This window comes from Chiloscyllium plagiosum, unplaced genomic scaffold (assembly GCF_037043375.1).
Source record: "Chiloscyllium plagiosum isolate Xiang-an unplaced genomic scaffold, Cpla_swu_hap1 HiC_scaffold_7, whole genome shotgun sequence".
NCBI classification, from domain to species: domain Eukaryota; kingdom Metazoa; phylum Chordata; class Chondrichthyes; order Orectolobiformes; family Hemiscylliidae; genus Chiloscyllium; species Chiloscyllium plagiosum.
Genome location: NW_028270145.1, coordinates 12059640 through 12082443, shown reverse-complemented (window position 1 = coordinate 12082443; position 22804 = coordinate 12059640). Strand labels below are relative to the sequence as shown.

At 42.2% G+C, this 22804-nt stretch overlaps 2 long non-coding RNA genes across 3 annotated transcripts in view; one reads left to right on the top strand and one right to left on the bottom strand.

Annotated features, from left to right (window-relative positions):
• The window catches only part of LOC148149556 (uncharacterized), a 63662-nt gene that overhangs the window by 16837 nt on the left and 24021 nt on the right, over window positions 1-22804 (top strand). The gene's annotated exons all lie outside the window — the stretch shown is intronic.
• LOC148149557 (uncharacterized) lies at window positions 12449-16358 on the bottom strand. The gene is made up of 2 exons (XR_015757589.1): window positions 16248-16358; window positions 12449-12693 (listed from the first exon to the last, which is right to left on the bottom strand). It is a non-coding gene; the product is annotated as an uncharacterized LOC148149557 (long non-coding RNA).

Below are 22804 nucleotides of genomic sequence, written 5' to 3'. Positions count from 1 at the left end.
ATCTTTCAGTCCACACTGAAGTAGACAAAATAACGATTAATCCCAAATGTTAGTTCAAAGTAAGTAAGGAAAATGACAGGTCTTAACTAGCAATTGATCAAAAATGCAGTTTCAAAAATATTAAATAATGTGTTTACAAGGAAAGTACTATAAAATGTAGATTTATCTGCCAGGAAAATTGATGAAAAAACTTTTGGTTTGTTAAAAATACAATTGCATACATAACTGTGGGAGTTATAATGTTCTAGGAACATTGGCTACATTATTTTTTTCTCAGTCTGGGATATTTTTTATTACATTATTTTCTGTTTAAATCCATTACCATTTAACATTCTTTTATTTGCCCATTATTTTGCTAGTGAATTAAAATCTGCACTTCAAAAGGTGTTTAGTTGTAGTCTCTTAGTTTATTTTCAAGTCCTTCATTATTTAATTTTAAATGTTGAATCGTTAATGTCATGAATAATAATTTAGCACCTTTTCTAAATCCCCTTTGTAAAACAAATTTATGAAATGTAATAATGGGTGATGTATGTGATGTGTAACAAGTAGAATTAGTTAGTAAATTAAGTCCTGTTGCGATCTAATAATGCAGGTAATAAGTCAATACCTGATAATATTGTATTGTGTTGAATCTTGCATAGCGGTCAATAGCGTCAGGCCTAATGCAGTATTCATAACATCGGAACATAACAAACGAGTAAGCCATTTAATTGTCTAGCTTGTCTTGTCATTTGTGGCTGAACTACTTTCATTTCTCTCCTTCTGTCAGATCATATTCTTGAATATCTTAAGTTTGGGAGGAAATCTTCTCTCCATACTTTAACACTGAAACTTATAAATTCAAATGCCTTCTGTCAACATTCACAGGAAGAGCACCCACGACACTTCTCAAAATGTAAAAACAAATTGCGCAACGGCTGAAAAAGTAAAATCTTCAAGATTGCAGGATGCCTATTGGTCTTCATGCATTGTGAAATTTACTGTTGAATGCTCAAACAACAGATGAAAAGTTACTTCTCTAAGGTCTTCTTCACTGTGGTTTCTATAATACAGCTTAAGGTTTTCTTTGATGTAACAATATAACTGTGAAGAAGATAATTTGTTTATTGCACTGAAAATCTTTTAGTGACCTACTTAAAGATAAAATTGGGCACATTTCTGATGGAACAGGTCAATAGTCTTGTCTATACATCTATTATAAAGGTGAAAATGCTTGGTTTCTTTGTAAAAATGACTTTGTAAATTATTCCCTTTCCCGAAACATGAACAGGAAAAGTTCACTGAAATGACTTGAAACTGTACTTCCCACATTGACCTTAATCCCAGTGCAATGTATCAAATGGCCATAGTGTCAGCTCATAGCCCAAGGTGACAATTTCATGCAGTAGGGAGGTGAAGCTCATTATCAGAGGTTCTGTCCTTCAGATCAGACATTGCCTTAAGCCTTTGCTATCCATTTTTATTGGTTCAGCGAAACTTGCAGGATCACAATTGAAGAAAGTTCAATTAAGTTATTGGTTTCCAACCAATAACATTGACTGGCTATTATCTTATGTAGGTTGTGGCATCCCATTGATCTTAAGATGGTCTAGAACAGTGTAACTGCACTTCAAAGGTAATACATTGTCTCGAATACCTTTTAGCATATTTCTGATGGAAAGATGATGAGTGTATAAATGGACAGTTTATTTTATGGCGTGAGAAATCAAGTTCCTTTCACAGATCACATATTTTTTTAAACCAAGATACAAATTTGTCAAATGAGATTTCCTCTTTGTGTTTCAAACTGAGTGAGTCATGCAGTATGCTTCGTTTATATGAATATTAATGAAGTACTGTTTCTGTCTTGTTAGAAAGGGTGATTTTAGTTAATCTCTATAATTTTCTTACACAAACACCATAAATAAAGTGAAATTGGAAATAGGGGCAGGAATTGACAATGTAACATGTCAAGTTTGCTCTGCTATGTAGCACAATCATTGCTTATTTTAGACATCAGCTCCATTTTCCAACCCACGCCCCATGTCCACTGATCCCTGTGAGACGTGTCTATTCCAATATATCTCATGATGGAACATCTACAGCCCTGTGGGGTGAAGAATTCCATAGATATGCAAACATTTTCATGAATGAATTTCTCCTCATTTTATTCTTAAATCATCAAACCCTTATCCTATGTGTCCCAATGTTTTTGTTTCCCCAGCCAACACAGACTAGCTCTCAGTGTTTACCATTTCAGAATCTTTATTTTCTGATATGATTGCCATAATTCTTCTGAGTTCCTGAAAATACAGATGCAATTTACCTAGCCTGTCAACATAGCACAACCCTCTCCTCCCAAGGATGCTCCGTAAATCTTTCCTATATCACTTCTCATGTAAACATTTCATAGAGCCATAGAGATGTACTTGTTTTGGCCCAACTTGTTCATGCCAACCAGATATTCTGAATTAATCTAGTCCCATTTGCCAGCACTTGGCCCATATTACTCTAAACCTTTCCTATTCATATACCCATCCAGATGGCTTTGAAATGTTGCAATTGTACCAGCCTTTATCACTTCCTTTGGCAGCTCATTCCATTCATGCACCACCCTCTGCGTGGAAAAGTTGCCCCTTGAATCCCTTTTAAATCTTTCTCTCTCACACTAAACATATGCCTTCTAATATTGGACTCACCCATTTGGGGGAAAGAACTTTGTCTATTTATCCTATCCATGCCCTTCATGATTTTATAAAACTCTCCCCTCAGCCGCCTGTGCTCCAGAGAAAATAGTCCTTTCAGCCTCTTCCTATAGCTCAAACTCCTCAACCCTGGCAATATCCTTGTAAATTTTTTCTGAACCCTTTCAAGCTTCACAACATCCTCCCTATAGGAGGGAGACCAGAATTGCACACAATATTCCAAAAGTGACCCAACCAATTTCCTATACAGCTGCAACATGATCTCCCAACTCCTATACTCAATGTACTGACCAATAAAGGCAAGCATACCAAACACCTTCTTCACTAGCTACCTGCAACTCCATTTTCAATGAACTATGAACCTGCACTCCAAGGTCTCTTTGGTCAGCAACACTCCCCAGGACCTTACCATTAAGTATATAAGTCCTGTTCTGATTTGCCTTTCCAAAATGCAGCACCTCTCATTTATCCAAATTAAACTTCATCTGCCACTCCTCCACCCATTGGCCCATCTGGCAAGATCCCAGTGTACTCTGAAGTAACCTTCTTTGTAGTCCACTACTCCTCCAATTTTGGTGTCATCTGCAAACTTACTAACTACACCTCCTATGTTCACATCCAAATCTTTTATACAAATGACAAAAAGTAGTGGACCCTTGTGGCACACTGCTGGTCATAGGCCTCCATTCTGAAAAGCGACCATCTACCTTCAAGCCAGTTCTGTATCCAAATGTCTAGTTCTCCCTCTATTTGGTGTGATCTAACCTTGCTAACCAGTCTACCATGAGGAACCTTGTTGAACGCCTTACTGAAGTCCATATAGATCACATCCACCACTCTGCCTTCATCACCCTCTTCATTATATCTTCAAACAGCTTGATTAAGTTAGTGAGACACGATTTCCCACACACAAAGCCATACTGACTATCCCTAATCAGTTCTTGCCTTTCCAAATACATATACATCCTGTCCCTCAGGATTCCCTCCAACAATTTACCCACCACCAATAACAGGCTCACCAGTTTATAGTTCCCGGGCTTTTCCTTACCACCTTTCTTAAATAGTGGCACAACGTTAGCCAACCTCCACTTTTCTACTAGCGATGATACAAACATCTCCTTCCTTAAGTATGGTGGCCAAAACTGCACACAGGTTTCCAGATGTGGTATCCATAAAGTCTTGTACAATTGAAGCAATACTTTCTTATTCTTGTATTCCAATCCTTTTACAATAGAGGGCAAAATGCTATTTGCCTTCTTAACTGCTTGCTGGTTTTGCATGCTAACTTTTTTTTGTTGTTGCTATTATGAGCACACCCAAGAAGACAGGGGGAAACTGTTCCCATTTATAAAAAGATCAAGGTTAAGAGAGTGCAGATATAAAGTATTATGCAAAAGAAGCAACGGTGATGTAAGAAAGAAATATCTTCGCATAAGTGGTTCAAATCTGGACAGTATTGCCTGGAAGTATGGTGGAAGGAGAGTCAACTGAAACATTCACATGGAAGTGTATAGGGAAAAGGTGGGAGAAAGGCACTAAGTTGTAATGATTCTTCAAGAGCCAGCGCAGACACATTGGTAGGAATTGTTTTGGTCCCTTAAAGACATAAGCTGTGATGGAATTTCTGGTAGAATGACATGAGAAGTCCAGTGAAGCCTACTTCAATGTCTGGAGCAACTCTCTGTAACTTTTATATATCTGTCAAGCAGTAAGGTGAGTTTCTTACTAAACAGGGGTTAATTCAGGTCTTTCCTGAAGAAGGGCTAATGCCCGAAACGTCGATTCTCCTGTTCCCTAGATGCTGCCTGACCTGCTGCGCTTTTCCAGCAACACATTTCCATCTCTGATCTCCAGCATCTGCAGACCTCACTTTCTCCTCAGGGGTTAATTAAGGGAGATTATAGTTTGTTCAATGTCTTACTAATGGCACAACTCACCTGGTTAATATTCAGCTTCCTATCTTACCAAGCACACTGAGCAAGGTGGATGTCGAGGATTCGCAATGTGGAAGTCAGAGATGGTACCCCATGATGCCAGCCCACTGCTGGCTACTGTTTCCATATTGCTCAGCACCAAACAGCATCTCGATGCCTACTTCATAGGGACCAACTACACATATCCCTTCTCCACAGACATGGGCGTTTGATGTCTGCCAGCTACTTATGATGCACATGGAATCTTGTCAATTCACTTTACACCCCTCAGTGCTGCAGGCTTGCTCTCATTCACTTAGTTCCTACTTGCACGCTCACAGCATCCCCTGTTTTGCCTTGCCTATCACGCTGCCTTGCTGACAGCGGTCCGCGGTCAAGAGGGCTAGCCTCTTACTCTGTTGCATGCTACATCAATCACACACCCGCAACAAATGCTAGCAGCTGATGTGTCAAACACACTGCCAACAGCAAGCAAGCAACCACATGTCTGAAAGTCAAAGGGAGTAGTCCTCACCAAAGCTCATGGAGGAACTGGGGCTCCCAGCAAAGTGAGTCAAGAGCAGCTACTGATGCCAGTCCCAGGGATTGACCATAGTTAGACGTCTGGTCAGGAGAATCTGCTGTCAGGGAGTCTGTTTTTCTGTAGTCCAAGGTGTGCATCATGGTTAGTCCTGTGTCCCCAAAGTAGCCAGTCAAGGAGATAGAGTGTATGCAGTGTGGGAGATGTACAGGCCTCAGATAGGAGTGTGGGCACTTCTTGGTTACGACTGTGCAGTTCAGTCACTCAAGGGAGCAGGCCATGGTCAGTCTGTCAGGACGATCCAGAGAAGCTGAGGGGAAAAGAGCAGTGGGAGGAGACAAATGGGACTGATGCCAAAGGAAGGAGATTTGAGAACTTATTCTTTGGGACTGAGGACTGCAGGCTGGAAGGTGACAATTGCAAAGCGGGCACTTTTATTTGTAAGGGGGAATGTGGTAAAACATGGATGCAAAAGGTTAATTCAGAAAGGGGGTTCACCCATGGTCAGGAGCATCCTGACTTCAAAGATGGACAACGTATGATGACAGCTGGCATAGTCACCTCACATGTGAAGGACTGTGGAAGTACGCTGATCAGCTGAAGGCTCACAAACAGATTGTCTGGGATCTGGGGATATGCAAAACCTAAGGGGTTCACAGAAAAGTCAATCAGAAAGGGGATCTGGATGTCTGGACCCTCACTGAGATGCAGAGATGGAGGCTGAAAGCGACGGGTTGAAGAGCATTCACGATCATCTTCCATCTTGCTAGAAGTCAAAACCGCGCAATGTGTAGGGAAATGGCAGTGACCACACCTGGATTGGATAGGATAAGTGCCTCACCATGTGAGGGACGCTGCTGCAAAACCCATCAATGTGACATCCCTGGCCATCCTGATATATTGGCTCCCTGTGTGCTGCACTTATCCCTGCCCCAGACATCATAGATTACTTCATTCACAGAAACATTTCTGAAGACAGAGTGCCGGGAAAGGATAGGGGTGTTTTAGGATGAGGATCACTAGCTTCAGCATAACCCATAACTCTCTTGCTCATCTTGTCTCTGCTATATGTTGGAGTAGGCTCTGAGCTCATCAATCAACAGCACATCCTGTATGGACATAAAGTTAGGCATCATGCTCACACAGTTACATTCAGGGCCAAATAGACACTCACTCAAACAAACAGATATGGTACAGAACCAATCATATCTGCACAAGCATGATAGTTTACATACAGAGTGGAGAGTGTGGTGCTGGAAAAGCATAGCACGTCAGCCAGCATCCGAGAAGCAGGAGAATCGACGTTTTGGGCATAAGCCTTTCATCAGGTATGATGCTTGTAAGCCAAGGGGGTGGAGAGATAAATGGGAGGGGGGGAGGGGTCAGGCTGGGGGGAAGATAGCTGAAAGTGTGATTAGTAAATGAAGGTGGGGGTGAAGATGAGGAAACTGGTGAAATCCACATTGATCCCACGTTGTTGGAGGGTTCCAAGGCAGAAGGTGAGGCGTACTTCTTCCAGGCAGCAGGTGGTATGGGTTTGGTGATGGAGGAGGCCAGGACCTGCATGTCATTGGGGGAGTGGAGCAGGAGTTAAAGTGTTTGGCCACAGGGCAGTGGGGTTGCTTCGTGCGTGTGTCCCAGAGGTGTGGTCTCTGAAGCATTCCACAAGTAGGTGCCTTGTCTCCCCAATGTAGAAGAGACTGCATCAGGTGCAACAGATACAGTAAACGATGTGTGTGGAAGTGCAGCTAAATCTCTGATAGATGTGTAAGGCTCCTTTGGAGCCTTGGACGGAGGTGAGGGGGAAGGTGTGGGCCTTACACAGGTGGGGAGTTCCTGGACCGGGGGGGGGGAAGGATGGTGTCAAGGTATGTGGGGATGAATTCTCTGGGGCAGGAGCAGACCGAGATGATAGGTCAGCCGGGGTAATCAGTTTTGTGAATTTTAAGTAGGACCTTGTGGTGCACGGTTCCCAGACTATGAGGTTGGAGGCTGTGGGTGGGAGATCCCCTGAGGTGATGAAGTTGTGAATGGTCTGCGAGATGATGGTTTGGTGATGGGAGGTGAGCTCATGGTCAACGGGGCAATAGGAGGAAGCATCCATGAGTTGGCATTTGGCTTTAGTGGTGTAGAGGTCAGTGTGCCAAACTACCACAGTGCCCCCTTTATCAGTTGGTTTGATGGTGATGTTGGGGTTGGAGTGGAGGGAGTGAAGGGCTGCGCGTTGCGAGGGTGAGAGGTTGGAGTTGGTGAGGGGGGTGGATAGGTTGAGCTGGTCTATGTCCTGGCGGCAGTTGGAATTAAAGAGATTGAGACCAGGTAACAGACCAGCACAAGGTGTCCAGGTGGATGGGGTGTGTTGGAGGTGGGAGGAGAGGTCCTTGGAGGGTGGGCAGGTATCTTGGTGGAAAATGTAAGCAGCAGAAGGAGTGTTCAATGCCCTCACCCTCAATAATTTCTCCTTTGAATCCTCCCACTTCCTCCAGACCAAATGGGTAGCCATGGGCACCCGCATGGACCCCAGTTGTGCCTGCATCTTCGCCAGGTATGTGGATCAGTCCACATTCCGCAGCTACACTGACACCATTCCCCATCTTTCCCTCCATTATATCGATGACTGTATCAGTGCCAACTTGTGCTCCCTCAAGGAGGTTGAACAGTTCATCAATTTCACCAACACATTTCACCCCCAGCTTAAGTTCACCTGGACCATCTCAGACACGTCTCTCCCCTTCCTGGACCTCTCCATCTCCATTAACGGTGACCAATTCAACGCTGTCATCTTCTACAACCCCCACAGCTACCTGGATTACGCCTCCTCCCACCCTGCCTCCTGGAAAAATGCTATCCCTTATTCCCAATTCCTCAGCCTCCACCACAACTGTTCCCAGGAGGACCAGTTCCACTACAGAACACACCAGATGGCTTCCTTCTTCAAAGACTGCAATTTCCCCTCCTATGTGGTCGACGAGGCCCTCCAGAGCATCTCATCCACCTCCCGCACTTCTGCCCTCAAACTCCACCCTTCCAACTGCGACAAGGACAGAACCCCCACCCCCGGTCCACACATTCCATCCCAACAACCCCACCCCACCAATATATTGCATCATCCCCCACCATTTCTGCCATCTACAAACAGACCCCACCAGCAGTGATATACTACCCTCCCTACCCCTATCTGCATTCCATAAAGATCATTCCCTCTGTGATTCTTTTGTCAGGTCCATACCCACCACCAACCCACCATCCCCTCCTGGCACCTTCCCGTTCCACTGCAAGAATTGCAAAACCTGCGCCCACACCTCCCCCCTCACCTCTGTCCAAGGCCTCAAAGCAACCTTCCACATTCATCATAGATTGACCTGCACTTCCACACAACATTTACTGTGTCTGTTGCACCCTTTGTGGTCTCTACGTTCCGGAGACAGGACACCTATTTGCGGAAAGCTTCACAGAACATCTCCCGGACATACGCACGAAGCAACCCCAATACCCTGTGGCCAAACACTTTAACTCCCTCTCCCACCCCGCCAAGGACATGCAGGTCCTGGGCCTCCTCCACCACCAAACCCTTACCACCTGCCTTCTGGAGGAAGAACACTTCATCTTCCACCTTGGGAGCCTCCAACCACATGGGATCAATGTGGATTTCACCAGTTTCCTCATTTCCCCTCGCCCCACCCTATCCCCGATTCAACCTTCCAAAAAGGATCCGCCCTCTTGACCTGCCCTACATGTCCATCTTCCTTCCCACATATCTGCTTCAACCTCGTCTCTGACCTATCACCCCCACCTTCATTTACTAATCGCACTTCCAGCTACCTTCCCCCCAGTCCCACCCCCTCGTCCCATTTATTTCTCCACCCCTTGGCTCACAAGCATCATTCCTGATGGAGTGCTTATGCCCAAAACGTCGATTCTCTTGCTCCTTGGATGCTGCCTGACCGGCTGTGCTTTTCCAGCACCGCACTCTTGACTCTGATCTCCAGCATCTGCAGTCCTCTCTTTCTCCTAGTTTACATACAGTCCACAAGGCCATAAGAAATAGGAACAGGAGTAGGCTATTTGGCTCCTTGAGCCTACTTCACCATTCAACAGGATCTTGGCTAATCCAAAACTCCTTTCATGACATTTTCTCTTAATTCTTGATACCCTAATTGTTCACCCATGCTACCAAAGTGCCCTCAAAAGGATATTTGTTTCTTCTTTCCCTCCCATTACCCCTCTGTGTAGATTCCTTAAGTTTCTTGAATATTTCTTGTCTGCTGGCATCAATTGCCTTAATTTCCTCACTCTTTTTAACACTGAACTGACCTTCCAGTTCTGGTACAGGTCTTCCAATATAAGGCAAACTCAAAATACTTGTTCAGTTTATTTTTCCTCTTTCCCAATAATAACTTCCACTGGCTCCTGAGAGTCCGATGTTTCCTTCAACTGCACTTCTTTATTTTATATACTTTCAAAAACTCTTACAATCTTTTATATTCCTGGCTAAGTTATTTCATATTCTATTCTTTCATTGTTTTGGTGGTCCTTTGTTGATTTTTGAAACACTACCAATCCTCAAATGTGCTATCATTCTTTGCAACATAAAACTTGTCACCTTTAACAAATTACTTATACATCCTAAACCATGAAAAATTAATCTGATTTGTTTAAAATTTTTATTTGCTTTAAGGTGACTTTATAGAAGTTTATAAAATCTTGAGCGGTATACATAGTGTTAATGGCAGTTCTGTTTTTCTGAGGATGGGGGATTTCAAGACAAGGGGGTACATCTTTAAGATGACAGGAGAGAGATTTTAAAAAGTTAGGGTGGCAATTTTGTTTTACACAGAGGGTGGTTCGCATGTGGTATGAACATCCTGAGGAAGTGGGCAGAGTTATAGTGTAAAAAAGACATTTGGATAAGTACATGAATAGGAAAGGTTTGGAGGGATATGGGCCAAGGGCAAGCAGGTGGGACTAGTTTAGTTTTGGATTATGTTCAGTGTGGACTAGTTGGGCTGAAGGGTCTGTTTCCGCGCTCTATGACTCTGTGACTCTGCGTGCACTTTAACTGACACCAATGAACATATAGTCAGATGATTTCTTTCTTGTTCCTCAACACTTGTAAGCAAGTGCCAAATGTAGACTCTTCACAGAATACAGTAAAACAGATCTCCCCTTTTCTTCATCAGAGAAAATATCCCTGAGAACAAAACTCCCATGACTCAGGATAAATAAAATGATATAATAACATTCCCTGGCACATCTGAAGAGGGCCTTCCATTTAAATTCAATGGAGAGAAAGTACCTTTTTAAAGTCTTAATCTGTGGTCAGCAAGGTGTCAGTCTTACATCTGTGGTCAGCAAGGTTTTGGAAAGAATTCTGATGGATAGGATCTATGATTATTTGGAAAAGCATAACGTGATTTAAGGCAGTCAGCATGGCTTTGTGAGGGGCAGGTCATGCCTCACAAATATTATTGAGTTCTTTGAGGAAGTAATGAGACAGGTCGACGAAGGTCGAGCAGTGGATTGGTGTATATGGACTTCAGAAAGGCATTTTATAAGGTTCTCTGTGGTAGGCACATTCATAAAGTCAGGAGAGATGGGATACAGGGAGATTTGGCTGCCTGGATTCAGAATTGGTTGGCTGACAGAAGGCAGAGAGTGGTTGTAGCTGGAAAGTATTCTGCCTGGAGTTCGGTGGTGAGTGGTGTCCCACAGGGCTCTGTTCTTGGGCCCCTACTCTTTGTAGATTTTATAAATGACTTGGATGAGGAGATTGAAGGGTGGTTTAGTAAATTTGCCGATGACACAAAGGTTGGAGGTATCGTTGGTAGTATCGAGGGCTATTGTAGACTGCAGCATGACATTGACAGGATGCAGAGCTGGGCTGAGAAATGGCAGATGGAGTTCAGCCTGGATAAATGTGAAGTAATGCATTTGAAAGGTTGAACTTGAATGCTGAATATAAGATTAAAGACAGGATTCTTAGCAAAGTGGAGGAGAAAAGGAATCTTGGTGTTCAAGTGCATAGATCCCTCAAAGTTGCCACCCAAGTGGATAGGGTTGTGAAGAAAGCATATGGTGTTTTGGCTTTCATTAACAGGGAGATAGAGTTTAAGAGCCACGAGGTTTTGTTGCAGCTCTACAAAACCCTGGTGAGACCATACTTGGAATGTTATGTCCAGTTCTGGTCGCCTTATTATAGGAAAGATACGGAGGCTTTGGAGAGGGTGCAAAGACAGTTTACCAGGATGCTGCCTGGACTGGAGGGCTTGTCTTACAAAGAAAGGTTGATGAAGCTTGGACTTTTCTCTCTGGAGAGAAGGAGGAAGAGAGGTGACCTGATCGAGGAATACAAGGTAACGAGAGGCATGGATAGAGTCAATAGCCAGAGAGTTTTCCTCAGGGCAGATTGACTGGCATGAGGGGTCATAGTTTTAAGGTATTAGGAGGAAGGTGTAAAGGAGATGTCAGAGGTAGGTTCTTTACACGGAGTGTTATGAACGCATGGAATGCGTTGCCAGTGGTGGGAGTGGAAGCAGAGTCATTAGGGACATTTAAGTGACTGCTGGACATGCACATGGACAGCAGTGAATTGAGAGGTGTGTAGGTTAGATTATTTCAATTTTAGATTAGATTATCTTATTTACAGTATGGAAGCAGGCCCTTCGGCCCAACAAGTCCACATTAACCCTCTGAAGAGCAGCCCACCCAGACCCCATCCCCTACATTTGCCCCTTCACCCAACACTGCAGGCAATTTAGCATGGCCAATTCACCTAACCTGCATATCTTTGGACTGTGCGAGGAAACCCAAGCAGGCACGGGGAGAACGTGCAAACTCCATACAGACAGTTGCCCAAGGCAGGAATTGAACCCGGGTCTCTGGCATTGTGAGGCAGTAGTGCTAACTACTGTTCCACCGTGCTGCCCCTCAGCATACAGACTCCATTTAGACAGTTGCCCAAGGCTAGAATTGAACCTAGGACCCTGGCTCTCAGGGGCAACGGAGCTATCCACTGAGCCACCATGCCATCCACAATTTTGATTCGGAATAATTCTTGGCACGACATCGTGGGCCGAAGGGCCTATTCTGTGCTCTACATTTCTATGTTCTATGTTCTAAATACTCCCATTTAATTATATGGATATTACAGTTGTGAGTATCCTCTTTGAACACCAAATCCCTACAAGTAGGAAGGCTGAAACTCACCACATACAAAGAAAGCAATACAACAACATTGTTTCTTTGAAGTTTAAGAGCTATCCTTCTTTTTCATCTTTTTGGTGAGAATTAAATAAGATGTAACTAAATGAGTTATCAAAAAAAGTTTAATCAATACTTATGGTACCAATTGTTAATTGATGCAATGTTAAAACTGGGGACAGTTGGTTCCTTGTGGCACTTCCTGATTGGTTGCCATTGCAATATCACTCCATCACCCAGAGGCAGTGCTGATTGAATCTCTGAGTCCATGCTACTGCTGGCTCCTTCCATGCCACTCACCTGGCTGAGGATTATCTTGTTGTGAAGCCAGATTTAAAATGGCACAGGTGACCTGGTGGATTGCAAAGAGAATTTTTAACTTGAAATGTGAGGCTTCATAACGCTACAAGAAAGAAAACACTGCCATTCATTCCTTCCTAATGATTAACAAAAAACTATCAGTGAACAGCTCAGAGCTGCAGAGCAATTTCACTGCCAAGGTATAGATCACTGCCATTTAGAGTCCATAGTATAACTGAGGACTTGTCAGTTTCACATCTCACATTAGTTGTCAGTTTAAACGCCCAATGCCAGACTGTGGCAGACATTTCTCATCCATCCTCTGAAGGTTCTACATTTGGAGATGAGGTTGATTGATGAGGAAGCAACAGTGACATGAGGGCAACTTTTTTTTTATGCAGTGAGTGGTTGCTATCTGGAATGCACTGTCTGAGAATGTGGTGGAGGCAGATTCAATCATGGAACTCAAAGAAGAATTGGTTCATTAACTGGAAAAGAATCATTCCCTGATTATGAACACACTAAGTAAATTGCTCTTGCAGAGAGCTATCATTGACCCTCTCGCCTGAATGGCCTTCTTTTATTCTGTGACTAATCTATATTTCTGTGTTACTTTTCATTATTTTTAATATTGAAAGTATTAAATATATTATCTTGTCAAAATGTAGATCTGTTGAAAGTACAGACCTACTCACTTATGCATTCTTTCTTTCTTTCTTGCATACAATCATATAGATTTTGATGTTTGAGTGTTTTAATTAATTCTTGTTCTTCTTTGTCATTGTGTTTGATGTCAAATGTGGAGGTAACAAACAGAAGGTTTCTGCACTATGAGTAGGCTTTAATCAATCTTCTTAATCTAACATTCTCAGGTTTCTGCCAATGTCTCTGGCGACAGTTGTGAATTTTACAAAAGCCACTATCAGCAGTCAACACCTGAGTATTGCACATTCTACAAAATTGATCTATTCGTTTCTTATTGTAGTGATATATCTGACCCAGACAAAGTATGGCCCGCAGGCCATAACCAGCCCTTGTTCAGCACCAGAAAAAGCATACAACATTCAAAGGCGAATACAACGCAAATCCAATGCATTTGCACAAAGCTACAAGACCGCTTAGAAAGAACTTAATATAAACAGCAAAGGAAACTTTCAACCTCCTTCCAACAATATCCTTTTGCATACTCAATCTCAGAGAAATATCACTCTGATCTCAAAATTTGAATTTCTTAATAAACTAGCTCTTTCCAGTCCTCCTCCGTCGATCACTGACATAGTTTTATGCCTTCTTTCCAATTCTAATAACTGACGGTCTTTCACTTCTGACAACTCGAAAACTTTTATATAAACTCTCACAGCTTGTAGAATTTGCAGATGAAAACATATCTGCTCAATTGAAAACAGTTCTCTAAACTGAAAACCTGATTCCTCTGCTGGAAAATACCGTTCTCCTGGACTGATTCTTGATTCTTCTGAATGGAAGCCCTGATTTAATTAATCGAAGGGTCTGTTTGCTCTAGATGTCATGAAATTCACATGTTTTCTTGGAAATTATGTATGTAGGTCACTGTTCCAAATTACTTTCTGACCTCTTAAAAACAATTATGTTCGAAGAATGAAATTAAAATCCTTTTGCCTTAAATCTGTCCAGATTCCAAATGCTAATACACCTTTATCACAGCTTGCTTGTGCAAGTTGTCTGCTTTTCCTGGAGGAGAGCCATAGGGTGGATGTGGCCCACAGGCTGTAGATTGCCCTAATCCACTTGAAAGGGAAGTGCATTGAATGACAGGAAGCTGCTACTGAATACAGTCAGTCCAATTCCAAACATGGAAAACACTAGACCTGGGCAAAGGGAGGAGTCAGGATGCCGATGCAAAACTGGAGACTTTAACGGTGGAGTAGTACAGGGGGAGGGCTACCAAAGATTCATTGTTGGTTATAGAAACTATCAAACACTTGCCTCAGACAGGATATGGAATAGGCAGCTAATTTTTTAAGATATGAATCTTGAGACCAGGTAATAAATCCACAAAATGTCTAATAATTGCAAGTGGGTGGCGAAGATCAGGTAATGCTGTTCAAATGACAGTGCCTGTCCAATATATTATGTTGTTCAAGCAAGACTCTAATATCATTTACCTATCAACAAGTCTTATTACTCAGAACTCCAGCTCCCAGCTCCTCCTGCCTTCTCTAATCTTCAACTACTCATCTCTGGAAAGGGCATCACCCAAAAATGGTGCAACACCACCATCCTCCCTATCTTCTAGAGAATAGGATAGAGGTCCAGCAGGAGACAAGGACACCTACATCTTCCTGATCCCTGTGAAGGTTAGGGCTCTCAGCATCATGTGACTTACTGCAGCATAGCCATATGGCTTGTGGTTTCACAGAGAACATTCAGGTGGAAGCAATGTTTCTGCCTTGAGACCTTCACAATTTCCTGTTTAATCTTGTCCTGTCATGATGCAGAAGGTGCATGGACTTTGTCCTTTCCTAGATCACCTTGATTCCCTGTCAAATAACATGGACGAGTCCAGCCAAAAGTTGTCAGAGGGCATTGTGCTCTCTACACAGTTTTCACTCCACATCTCTGTCATTCTCCATATCCAAAGGTACTATCATGGCTACCACTGGAGCAATTTCAGCCTTTACATGGACAGGTCACTCACTCTTCTCTGCTGTGTGAGACAATGCAACAACACTCCCTGACAAATCCAGGAACTCTGTACAATACCTCAAAAAGAAAAGGAGAAGCTCCTCAATGTGGGTGCCTGGCCCTTTAACACAGGAAGAATACTCGGCCCCTCTTGTAGCTGAATGCTGGTCTGGGATGAGTAAATTCATTAACTAGACACGTCTCATCCAAATTTGGGCAAAGGGCATCTCATTAGTGAGTTTTGCGATATTATGATAACGCACAGTCTATCCCTCACATCCTATGTTCAGACATCTAACCTTTTTAAATTGAGGCTGTCACACAGGCTGCACCAGAAACAGCAGATAGAGCAGCGCATATCTCCAACAGCCTTCATTGTCATTGCTAATCTGAGTTTTGCAACAATCGAATTAAACTAAATATTGCAAAAATTACAGTTCACCGCAGTGTAAATTCCAAGCAGCATGAGGATGGTCTTCCAAATATCAGCATTAACAGTCTTGAAAGTTAGATGATACCTGATGCCCCACTGATATTTCTAGTCTTATGTCAAGGCACATCAGTGAATACTTTTGATCAATGCAAATACAGTAGCGTAATGGCAACCTTTGAAGGAACATCAGAACTCACCAAACGTTATATTTCTCACGATATTTTCTCACAATTTCATTTTGATAATACTCATTTCTCTCATTCTAACATTTTATGGCTCTTTTGCAAAGACCAAAGCCTTTGAGAGAAGGCAGCTGTTGTTGATCTGTTGGTTACCTGATCCAGTTTTTGTTTATCCCAGGTTTTATGACCAAGTATTCAGTGTCTGGATTAGTAATTGTTTTAAACATGTATCTCAAAGATGTCTCGTTAAGAATTACAGTCATAGGAAAAAAACCAGCCTAATTACAAACTCACAAAGAGAGCATCTTCTTTGACGTAAGTACTTACATTCGGATTCAATGAAGAAACTCCGATATTCCTTACTACATTCATCATCCCACACCATATATATCAAAACAGCAAATATATTAAGGTCTGTTTTCTTATTTTGGATTTCCTGAAGAAGTAACTGTCTGACTTCACCACCTCCTTCCTGTTTGGCTGCAGTCATAATCTTAGCATTGGGCTAAACACAAAGGCGAGCAAAAATATTCTGGGAGACTTGCCAAAGAAAATTTGTCACAAGGCAATTCTACCCACCATGTTTTCCTATTTCTTTGTAATGAGATTGTTGAATATAATGAAGGACCAATTGTTTTGATTCTATCTGGTCAATTGAAAAGGATAGATAGATGATCAGAAGCCATAGATATCTCAACCTCTTTCATATCTATTATTGAATTTTGACATACCACTTCTGATAAAAGACTACAAAATCACTGATGTAAATGTCAGTATCTCTAACAGTGATGGTTAACTATTGCAAGCATGGAAGGAAGTTGTTGAAGAGAATGAATTGGCAAATGTAGAATAGCATTGAAGTGTCAGGTGAATGAATTTGCATTTTGGGTATACCTACAGTGTATGGATTGCAGCCTTTCAAAGAAGGCAGTTCACCAGCACCTTCTCAAGGGCAACTAAGGATGAGCAATAATTGCTGATCCAATCAGTGACAATCACATCTCCTGGATGAAGTTTTGGAAAAAAGCATTGGCCATTCAGTCCCTTGAACACCTTCCATCATTCTAGATGATGGCTGATCATTAACGGCTTCACCAGAAAGCAATGTAGGCTGCCTTATTGAATGTATTCAAGGCTGAATTAGACTTTTGTTAGAAAGGAATGCCAAAGCTATCAGATGAAAAAGGAACGTAGAGCTGAGACTACAACTTGATCAGTCATTATCCAATTGAATGGCAGAATAGATTTGAAGTTAGAGAGAAAAGGAAAATAATGACTGTGTTTTGATGACATGCCTGTTGTGGTTTTTGTCTTGTGGTCTATGAACTTTGTAAAGTATCTTGACATTTAAATGTATTACATTAATATCAATAGAGAAATCATGCAAAGCAAATTGGTAAAACTAACTCATTACTTCATAAATATTGGTTTGAAAAATTTTGGATCTCTCTTCTATTCTAGACAAACCGTGTGGCTTTTCCAAATGGCCAAAGGCCCTCTTTCTGTGCTGAGTATTTTTACAATTAAAATGCTAAGTAATTGTGATTTATAGACAAGGTCCCTACTCATTCTTGCTTCTTGTGAGAGACCTTAATTTGGGTTAAAGAGAGCGACAGGAGAGTGGTTAAGACAGACTGATCGGGAGAAGCATAACGGAGACAACAAAAAACTACAGATGCTGGAAATAAAGTAGAAAAACAGGAGGCTGGAAGGACACAACAGTGAGGAGGCAGTGAAAGAAATTGTAACCCCAACAAATGAACATACTGGGGTCAACTGGAAGTTTAAAATGTTATGAATCTGAAATGTGAATTCCAATTACCTCCAAACATCCCATTTTGTATTTCAACACACATGAGGTGGAGAACCTGCAGTTAATCTGTTCCAGGAGGTAGTTTGTTAATTTGAATGTAAAAGTGCTACTGTGTGTCTCATCATCATCCATTGTTTCTGACTAGAAACTAAGAGTACCACAGGGATCAGACTATTCACAATATATATTAAGGATTTATTTGAAGAAACTGCATGGCATTTCTCCACTAAACAAAAAAAAAGGCAGATGCTGGAAATCAGAAACAAAACAGAAATTGCTGGCAAAACTCATCAGGTTCAACCATATCTCTAGAGAGAAAGCAATGTTAATGTTTTGGGTCCAGTGATCGTTCGTCAGAATTTCTCCAGAATAGCAGACCAGGCTCAAGTGGCCTACTTCAACTCTTATGTTTTTATACTCCCATGCTAACATTGCAACAACATTTAAATTAAATGTTCACTATTTCAATTTTAATTATATTAGCTCTAAAGCTAAAAATGCATTCTTAACTTTTTTTAACATGAACTTTGTGCAGTTTACTGTACTTTGACAAAGATTGAAGGCTTGCAAACTTTAAAGTTTTCAGTGATAATTTTCTCATCAATAGACTTTATAGACAATAGACAATAGGTGCAGGAGTAGGCCATTCTTTCCTTCGAGCCAGCACCACCATTCATTGTGACCATGGCTGATCATCCTCAATCAGTATCCTGTTCCTGCCTTATCCCCATAACCCCTGATTCCACTATCCTTAAGAGCTCTATCCAACTCTTTCTTGAAAGTATCCAGAGACTGGGCCTCCACAGCCTTCTGGGGCAGAGCATTCCATACACCCACCACTCTCTGGGTGAAGAAGTTTCTCCTCAACTCTGTTCTAAGTGGCCTACCCCTTATTTTTAAACCGTGGTCCTCTGGTTCGGGACTCACCCATCAGCAGAAACATGCTTCCTGCCTCCAGAGTATCCAATCCTTTAATAATCTTATACGTCTCAATCAGATCCCCTCTCAGCCTTCTGAACTCAAGCGTATACATGCCCAGTCGCTCCAGTCTTTCAGCATAAGAGAGTCCCGCCATTCTGGGAATTGACCTCGTGAACCTAATCTGCACTCCCTTAATAGTCAGAATGTCTTTCCTCAAATTTGGAGACCAAAATTGCACACAATATTCCAGGTGCGGTCTCACCAGGGCCATGTACAGCTGCAGAAGGACCTCTTTGCTTCTATACTCAATTCCTCTTACTATGAAGGCCAGCATGCTATTAGCTTGCTTCACTGGCTGCTGTACCTACATGCTTGCTTTCATTGACTGATATACAAGAACACCTAGATTTCGTTGTACTGCCCCTTAACTAACTTGACTCCATTTAGGTAGTAATCTGCCTTCCTGTTCTTGCCACCAAAGTGGATAACTACACATTTATCCACATTAAATTGCATCTGCCATGCATCCGTCCACTCACCTAGCCTGTCCAAGTCACCCTGTATTCTCCTAACATCCTCCTCACATTTCACCCTGCCACTTCTGTTTGTGGCTGTATCAGTTTAGAATCAATTGTTTATCACCAAACTGATCAGAAAGTTTAATAACAGTTGTCAACATTTCCTTGGAAACCTCATGAATCTTCTTTGTTGCCAATGTGTGGACTGCACTGTTACCTATAATCCAATTCAACTCCGGGACTCTCCAACCTATGTGCTGCAGCTTTAAGAGAAAGCTGTTCACTCTATATAGCAGCAATATTAGTAATGCATTGGAGTAAGCAGTACAGACTGATCGATGATACAAGTTCTGCTGGAGACTTCCTGCTTAGTTGGGTAATTTGTCATATTGTGAGCATGATTTATTTGCTGGCATCTGGGGCTAGTTAGAAACTCCGCTTTCACAGGAACAGATGTTAAAACGGGCTACATGAATAAAGATTCATGCAGGCTCTAAACTCTTAAGCCTTGACTTTGCCCTTGGACCTCATTGGCACTCTGGAGGAATAGTACCTGCCCGAGTCTGCAGGATAGTGGGTGAGAGATTTTAGACAACAGGAGCTTCCCAGTCCAGCTGAGGCAGCAGTAAGGGAGATATTACAGAGAAGTAATTGGTTGGGTTATCTTGGCAAGGGTGAAGGCCAAAGGCTTTTGTGAGACAAGAATAGACATTCCTGTTGTTTCTGGAATGCAAAAAAGCCTAAAAACAATGTCAAGTATTTGCGTCTTCTGGGCCTTTCCAGCCTTGATCTTATTTATAGCCAGTTTTCCCTGGCAGGTCCGATACTGCACACAAATTGGATTAACTCGGGTTAAAGATGTCTCTGGGTCCTTCCGGCATTGTTCATACTTGTAAGATCCAATGGCTACCTGTAGCAAGCAATTCCAGTGCTGAATAACTTTCACTCAAAATACTTTCACCAAATAGAAGGTTTTACTACAGTCACACTTTGTAATCATGCCCATCCCGTCACGGAACATCTTCTGTTCCTTAATCAATAAAATTTGCTAAAAAGAAACATAATGTTGAAACTTTTCATCTTGCTGAAAAGCAAGGAAACAAAATTCAGAAAGGAAGGAAGGAAATGTCAGTTTTCTTGTGTTGCAGTCATGGTGAGTGCAAGACAATAAGTTTCAACTTCACGTCTCTCTTTAGCAATGTTTAAGCTCTGTACTACCAAAAATAGCTCCAACCCTACTCCTAATCCTGCCCCGCTCCCTCACCTCTATGACACATTGATGAGATATAGGCGATTTTTTTTTCCAATTTCCAACCATCTCTCCCTTTCACATAGTCCATTTCTCTCTCTTCCTCAAATTCTCTGTCTCAGCTTCTGGGGATAGATCTCAGCAAATATTTATGGTAAGCCTTTTAACTCCCAAAGTTATGACAACTTGCTTTCATCACAATGTGCTTCTTTGTGATGATTCCATTTCATGTTAATCCCTTCTACAGCACCATCACATGGAGGAGGTGGTGTATCAGTCATGTCTGAACTAGTAATGCAAGACCTAATATTCTGGGAACATGGGTAAAATGGGTGACACTTGGTGAAATTTGAATTCAACCGAAAATCTGGATTTGAAAAGCTAGCCTGATGGTGATTTTATTACTATTTTCTTATTGGTATTTTTAAAAAAAGAGTGGTTCACAAATGGTTTTAGGGAAGGAAGTCTGTCTTACCTATTGTGGCCACCTTGTGACTGCAGACCCACAGCAATGTGGTCGACTCTTAACTGCCCACATCCCATGAACAAATAAAGAAAAGAACTTTCTGATGATGTAAACTCCCTTCCAATTTTCCTCAACTCGGGATTCTGTCTGTCATGGTTGACAGGTCCCTGGTCATGTCCAACCTATTTCTCCCATGTCTGCTCTCAGACCTTCACTTCCACCCCCTCGCTTTTACCATCCCACTGGCCTCTGTACTTGAAGAATCATCCTTCACCAGTTCTGTCACCTCCAGCATGATACCATTACCAAAACAGCAAATCCTTCTACAACAGTCTGGTCCTCTTTAATCACTTCTCATACAGCAACCCCATTTGAGGTAAGCATAGGAAATGCAACACAAGTTCCTTTACCTCCTCTCTCCTCACTGTCCAAATGGAAAAAAAGAACTGTTTTAAAAGCCAGGGATTGTTGAAGGATCACTGCACTGTTTTAAAAGCAAGTTACCTCACACTCAGTGTAGGTGCTGCTTACACAGCTGCTTATTCAAACAGTGGGGGAATGTCTCTAGTTACAGATGAGTTGGAGCTGAGGGGTATATACAAATGGGGCTTTGGCTGACAACAATTTACGGTTAGTCTGTGAAATGCCTTCCGCCCATCATCAACTACTGATTATTTTCCAGGTAGCTGAGCAGCCTGTGGATGTGAACATTTGTAGAGAAGCCATTGGATCGCTGAGAGGGATGGAACTATCTTTTTTCTTGGCAGGGACCAGTAAATCAGAGAGTCAGTTACTCACCTGGAAGCAAGTGAAAGGGCCTCGAAAAGGAAGATCAAGAAGCAGTTTCCCAAAAGGCTAAAAGGATCATCTCAATGAACCCTGGGGAGAAGGGTCATTGAATGGCTTTACCAGTCTTTTCCTCTGTCCACAGCACCCATGTGATGATCCTGTGTATCTGTCTGTCTGTGTGTGTGTGTGTGTAGGGGACGTTTACAAGGGGGTTAACCACTGGTTCATAATTCTATACCTGCAATACAGTCTATTTATTTGTAATAAGCAGTCATTTTTAAGTACTGAGACCTAGTCCGTGTTTCCCATCAACCTGAAAACGAGTGAGTTGAAGAATTCTCACTTTTTAAAATCTTTAATTTTTGTGACAACTCCAGGAATAGTGGTGCTTGATTCCCAGTGCACTACCTGAGCGAGGCACAAAGGTATCGTGTATTCACTGTTCAAATTGTGGTCTGCTCTACACTTAAGGAGATACGCAGAGCTAATGCCTAAAACGGCGAATCTCCTGCTCCTCAGATGTTGCCTGACTTGCTGTGCTTTTCCAGCACCACACTCTTGACTTAAGGAGATAAGTCATAGATTAGGTGACAGCTTTGGGGAACACATCTCTCAGTCCTTAAGCAGGATCCTGATCTTCAGGTGGCCTTTCACCTTAATCCTCCACCTTGATCCCACACTGACATATCTGTTCTGGGCCTACTGCTGTACCCCAATGAATCTTAACAGAAATTTCAGGAACAAGGCCTTGTTTCTCAATTAGTCCATTTACAGCCTGCAGACTTGACTATATTCAACAATCTCAGAGTGTAATCTCACAGATCCCATCCCCACCCCAACCCCAAACCCCAGCCCGCAATTTTATTTCTTTTCTTTGCACCTCAGTTTTAATTTTGGTGTTCTCTTGTTTTGCTTTTGGCCTGCAGCTGTCTTTTATTCTGTCTTTTACCACCTCCTCTGGTTCCTTCTTTTCTTCTCAACTTGTCTCATTTCTACTCCACACAGCTCTGCTTCACCAACTCTTTTGTCACTTATCATCTCATATCTTCAGCCCCATCACAGACTTTCCCTTGTTTCTTTCCAAATGTATTCATATTCATTTCACCTACTTCAAAGCTATTACATTTC